This window comes from Sus scrofa, chromosome 13 (genome assembly GCF_000003025.6).
Source record: "Sus scrofa isolate TJ Tabasco breed Duroc chromosome 13, Sscrofa11.1, whole genome shotgun sequence".
In the NCBI taxonomy this organism is placed as follows: Eukaryota; Metazoa; Chordata; class Mammalia; order Artiodactyla; family Suidae; genus Sus; species Sus scrofa.
In genome coordinates, this window is record NC_010455.5 from 207,554,449 (window position 1) to 207,560,736 (window position 6,288).

Genomic DNA, 6,288 nt, shown 5'->3' on the forward strand with positions numbered 1-6,288 from the left:
GGGCCATCTGAGGACACCCTTGGGGACGCCTGTCCACGGAGATTCTGGGCTGCTGTTGTCCAAGCAGGCTGTTCCTCCCACCCTGCATTGAGCGGCTTGGTTTCCGCAGGTGCCTTCCAACCTCCACTTGCCCAGGGCCCCGGCTGGGGCCATGGGCTGCCAGCTCGGTTCAGCGCCAGCCTGTGGGTCTAACAGCCGGGCCGCTTGCAGCGCTGCAGTCTAGGACCCTCGGGCTGGTTTTTCCTCTGGGCCTCAGTTTCCCGCAGTCTCTCCCCCACCCCCAGCTGTGAGGACAAAGGAGAACACAGGAGGGGACCTGCAGTGGGCCTGGCACGCAGCGGCTGCCCCTTCCATGAAGAGACCCACACCATAAAAAGTACAGTGAAAGAGATGAGGTCCCACTGCTCAAGGAGCTTGTGATAAAATGACAGATTTTTTTTTTTTTTGTCTTTTGTCCTTTTTGTTGTTGTTTTGTTGTTGTTGTTGTTGTTGTTGCTATTTCTTGGGCCGCTCCCGCGGCATATGGAGGTTCCCAGGCTAGGGGTTGAATCGGAGCTGTAGCCACCGGCCTACGCCAGAGCCACAGCAACACAGGATCCAAGCCATGTCTGTGACCTACACCACAGCTCAGGGCAACGCCAGATCCTTAACCCACTGAGAGAGGCCCAGGCTTGAACCTGCAACCTCATGGTTGCTAGTCGGATTCGTTAACCGCCGAGCCACGATGGGAACTTCTCCCTTTTAACTTTTGAGTCTGGAGGAACGATTTGACTTTTCCGCACTCGTTTGTTTTCATGTAATAGAATCAGACCCTCCCCTGTGCCCTGGCAGAGATGCGGTGCAGATGGGAACCTGGCTTCCCTGAGTGAGCGCTGAGGAGATGAAGAGAGTTGCAGAGGAAAGGGAGACATGCACGGCCCCCTGGGGGAGGGCGCTGGCCTTTGCCCACCCCCAGGAGAAGGTGGCTCTGGGGGATGCTGAGGCTTCTAAGGAGCAGAGCGTCTGAGAAACTCTCACGGTCCCCCACCCTGGCCGGGATCCCTGGGAAGGTCCGCTTTCAACCCGCCCTCCTCCCCACCTCTGGGGACCCCAAGCTTCAGCCCAATCTAATTACCTGCCTCATCCCTGAACTCACCTGCCTGGTCCCGCCGGCTCCGGCGGCTCTGAGCCTCTCCCACACGTTTCCCCGCCGGGAGGACCTGACCTAAATGCTGCCACCCCATGGAACCCCCAGCCTATAACCTAACTGGCAGGAGCTGTCCTTTCCTCTGGCCCCAGGGTGATGCTACAAGCAATGTGTCACATCAGTTGTGTGGAGGGAGGGATAAAGGCCTAGGTGTGTGGCCTTGGACTTGGAGCCTCATTGGGCCTCAGTCCCCTCACCCACCCACGAGGACAATAACCACGGCATTTCTGTCACTGGGTGTGGGGTTAGGGGCCACGCAGACACAGAATGGCACCTGGCAGAGCAGTGTGATGGGTGCAGGTGGGGGGATTCCCAGGGAGTGAGGGTAGGGGGGGGCAGGATCCACTGGTCCACACCCAACCCACTGGATCGGATCCCAGGGTAGGGCCCAGGTGTCTGTTTAACACAGTCCAGGTGGCAGGTCATCAGAGGAAGACACGCTCTGATGGGGTCCCAGATGGGACCCCAAGCCCGGTGCTGCACCAGGCCTACCCTAGAAGGCTGCGTGGGGGTGGGGGAAGGAGACAGAGGCGGGAACAGAGCCCGAGACCACCCAGCACCCACACGGATCCCAAGGGCCATTTTTCTGTCTTGGAAACGTGTCTTGGCCTCTCCAGTCATCTCAACACCCCTTCTCCTCCGCGCTGGCTCCCTGGTTCCCACAGAAGCCCAAAGGTGGGTGATGCAGTGCCTGGCCACCTGGTCCGGTGGCACCCTTGCAGTCACCCTGCTGGGGCCAGGGCGGCTCCTTCCATGAAGCTCCGCCTCTGCACACCTGCCCCTCCCCTCCCTCTCCCACCCACCCTCCTTTCTGCTGCTGCATCCCCCCCCAAGAGGCAGCCTGCCAGCCCAGAAGGTCCTCTCCAGAAGGATCTGGCCCCTTCAGTGGGAGGCCTGCGCAGGCCCGGGCGGGCTGGGGACAGTCTTCTGTCTTCCTTTTCCCACAGAACCAGCAGCGTGGCTCCAGCATGGGGTCCGCAGGGCAGCCTTGGTTGCTGACACTGCCGTCCCAGCCACCCCTGGGCAGGGGCCCCCAAGGCCTCAGGCCAATTCCTGGGGGCGCCTTTTTCTATCTGTAAGATGCAGGCGGGGTCAGAGATAAAGGAAGCTCTCAGCGGAGCCTGGAAACAGGGAGGTGGGAGGGGGTCAGCGCCCAGTGGACAGGTCCCGGTCCAGCTGCTGCTGAACTAGGCTGGGCAGGGGCATGGGGGGGCGTGGCACCCCGAGGCTGGCTAAGCTTACTGAGGCTGTGGGGGGGGTGAGGTGGGAACAGCTGCCCTAATCTGGGTGTGACACCGTCCACACAGGGAGTGAGCTGCTCGCTGCCGGTCATGGGGTGGGAGGGCTGGGCTGACCACTGAGCCCGGAATCTGCCAACCCTGGGCTGTGTGCTGGCGGGCACCAGGGAGACCTGACTTTTGTCACTCTTTTGCAGCACTCATCACCCAGGGAGGGACCAAAGAGAGGCTAGAGGGGCCTGGACCCCCTGCGCTTCGTGGCGTTTCTGGACTACGGGATCAAAGGGATTTTCCACTTGAAAAACAGATTTCTGTATTTTCCAAAGTGTCGGATAGCCTCGTATTAATTTTGTAATCACAAGAGGATGTTAACTATAAATGCAGTTCATGAGACCGGAAAACAAAAGGCAAGGGACCCAAGCCCCAGCAGGGGGCGCTCTCCCTCTAGCTCGGGGAGGGCTGAAAGCCGAGGAGAAGGAGCAGAGCTGGAAGGAGCGCGCGGGGCTGCGGGCTCCGGACGGAGTGCGGGCCAGGGCCCCACGTCTCCTATCCACGCAGTATAGTGGACGTTGCCACCTGGGAGGTCCCCTCCCCAGGCCGCTTGGTCCCTCATGACTCCCTCCCGATCACCCCTGGCGGTCATAATTAGGCGCATTATTTCACCCCAGGAGTTTCCCAACGCAGGAAGTCCGCAACCCCAAACAGTTTGCAGCACGTCTTCCTGTCAATAGCTGGCGGTGGACGGGGCGGGACCTGCCAACTGCGGAGGCGCAAGGGGAGGGCGCCGGGCGCGCTGTCCCAGAGCCGGGAGGGAGGCCCGCGTGCCTGAGTCCCAGGAACTCGTCCTGTTTGGGGGATGCTCGGAGGACAAACGGCCCCGCAGAGACCCAAACCCATCAGTTTTAACCCCAGCGTCCCTGAACCAAAGCCAAGGGCCGGAGTTTATGGGAAAGGAGCTGCCCAGGAGCCCAGAGCGCTACGTGCCCCCACGGGGCCCGGGGACGCCAGGACCGCGCCGCCTCCGTTGGGCAGTGTGACTCAGAGGCAGCTGCTCCCGGTGCCCACGCGCTCCCCTTCTCCGGCTGGCAGCTGCTCACCCACTCTGCTCACGGGGTATCTGCCCCGGCGTGGCCGGCGCCCTCCTCCCAGCACCAGGCCTGGGGCGGCGGCGGGACTTCGCTTGGGCCTCAGTCTCCCGATCCGTAGCGGGTGGACGGAGCCCACTCCCGGGAGCGTGGCGCCGCCTTCCCGGAGCCCTTTCCTTAGGCGCCCGGAAGAAGCGCGGGGTGGCGGAAGAGCCGCCTCTCTCCCCATCGCCGCAGGCAGCGGGGTGGGGCGGGAAGGTCTGGGGTCAGCCTGGGCTTGTTCGCCCTTGCCCGGTGCAAACGTCCCTAGGCTTGCGCGCCCAGCCTCCGCCTGCCGCTAGGCGCTCTGCCGGGTGCCCACGGTGCCACCCAGACAGCCCGACCCTGAACCCTGACCTCCACCGCGTGGGCTCCCTACCGACTCTGGGCCACTGGGATCTGAGCACTGGCTGCCCGAAGCCGCTTCCTGGGGCTTTACCTGTGGGTCCTCAAAGAAGCCCCATCCAACCTAGTGTAGAGAGGGGGGAACTGGGGCTCAGAAATTCCTCCCTTGCCTCAGTCACCTCCAGGCTTGGCCACCTGCCTGGAGCGGGAGGACGGGCCTCCTGCGGAGAGACGGGGCTGGGGGCCTTCAGCGACCTGAACTCAAGCCAGGCAGGGTCCGAGGGAGAGCAGTGCGGCAGGGGAGAGGGGCACATAGGACGCGTGTCCGGCCTAAGGGGGCTAAGGAAGGCGTGTCTGGAGCGGGATTCACCGGGCGGGCTGGGCGCAGCACGGGGGAGGCTGGTGCAGCGCCCACGACCACCCCAGGAGGGAGGTCCTGACACTGGGCACAGAAAGACGCGTGGGGTTAGGGCAACCGGCCCAGGGCCCGGCAGGGTGGGACGCAGTGGGCCTGGGGCTCCACGTCCCAGCAGGGTCCCAGGAGCGGGTCAGAGCGGGGCACCCGCAGGGCCGCTGCGCGCAGGTCGTCGTCCGCTCTAAGGCGCCGCTGGGCGGGCGTGGAAACCCGAGGGCAGAGCCGGCGCTTCGCAGGAAGTCCTTGCGGAGGCCGCGAAGGATCGGGCAGACAGGCATGAGCGACGGCAGTGTTTGTCCCGAGGCTGTCCCGGAAGCCACCCTTCAAGACTGCGTGGGAACCCCAGACCCACTTGGAAGTCTTCGTATGGATCCTGCGTGCGCCGCGTTCGGCGGGGCCGAAGGGGCTCGGGGTCGCGGGAAGCGCCCGCGCTGGGATTTTCCCCGCCCTGGGCGTCGGTGCCCGCGGCGCCCCAGCTCCACGAGAAACCCCGGCGGGCCGTGAGCGCCCTCGCGCGACGGAAGAATTGCCTGGCGCCGCGCGCGCGAGAGCTGGGTCTGTCCGGGCATCACCAAGGCCACCTAGTCCAGCCGGGAGGCCGACAGCCCAGGGAACAGAGGAGATACGGCAGAGCTCTGGGAAAGGCAGAGCTGCCGAGGGTGCGGGGCCTCCCCGGAGACCAGAGCCAAGGGTAGCCTTTCCTGGAAGACCGGGAACCAACGCAGCCCCCCTGGGGAGGTAGGGGCTGCTGTAAACAGAAGGGGCTCCATTCCGGCCAAGGGTGGAGGGCAGGGCTGGAGCCCAGGTGGGGGTGGAATTTGGGGGGATGGATAAGGGGGCTGTTGGGGGGATGTGATAGGGAGAGGAGTTGGCCAAGAAAACACTTCCGTTTGGAGCTTGGGCCCCTTCCTGAGTGAGGGCTGCCATTCCTTCCGAAGGGGACTGTACTGCTGGGGTGGGCGGGGGCAGATTGGGATGGGAAGCAAGGCTTCCACTTTGGGATCGCCACAACTTCAGGTGGAGACCCAGAGAGGGGTCAGGCTGCAGGTGCAAATGTCAGGGCAGCAGGGTGTGGCCTGGTCGCCGAGGGAGATGAAGGGACAGACACAAAGAGAGGGGGCCCAGGGATTTAAAGAAAGTCCTAACAGATGCATTTTGCGGTAGCTGGACAATCTTTTCCTTTGAGAAAGCACGGGCTGCCGGGAAGAGGCAAGAAGCAACCCTGAGGTTGAGGCTGTCCTGCAGGCTCTGGGGGTGGCTAGGGGCAGAGATCACTGCCAGGTGGGGGGCTGGTGAGCAAAGGAGCCAGGAGCCAAGCCAGGGTCTCCCTGCCCGCCATCTCAGGAAACGAGGCCGGATGGAGCAGAGCATATACCTGTGTGTTGAAGACACCAGTGTCTCTGCACCAGCTGCCAGGAGATCATTCCTCCAGCGAGCTGAGTTAGCTCTCTGCCTGTGTGTGCCCAGCAGTCACTACCTCTGTGCTGTCTGTCCTTAGTTCTCCCCACAGCAGTAGAACCAGAGACCATCGCGTGACATTCCCCTAAAGAAGTTGTAGCTGCCACCAGATGGGGGGCACACGACTAGGTGGTGGGCTGGGTCTTCACCATCCAGAAAGCCTCCCAGAAGTTCTCTCCTCTTGCTCACAGCTGGACAAGAGGTTCTAGCCACAGGAACCTGATCTGCAGGTTTTGGTTAGACACCCACCCTGGCCACTGCGCAGGTGGTGATAGCGGGGCCATTGACAGAGTTGGGGTACTGAGCTTGAGAGCTGGTTTCTGGGTTTCTTCCAGGGGCACTTCTGTAAAGTCGCCCCTGTAAGTCCTGGCCTGATGTCTCTGAGGTGCCCCCAGCCCCCAGTCTTCCCGCTACTCCCGGGCATCTCTGACAGGCAGAAGCAAACCCAAGTTTGTTGTGTATTTCAACAAGCGTGAACCCCCCCAGCGCTGTGTCCATCACTCCCCAGTTATCAAGGCTGCA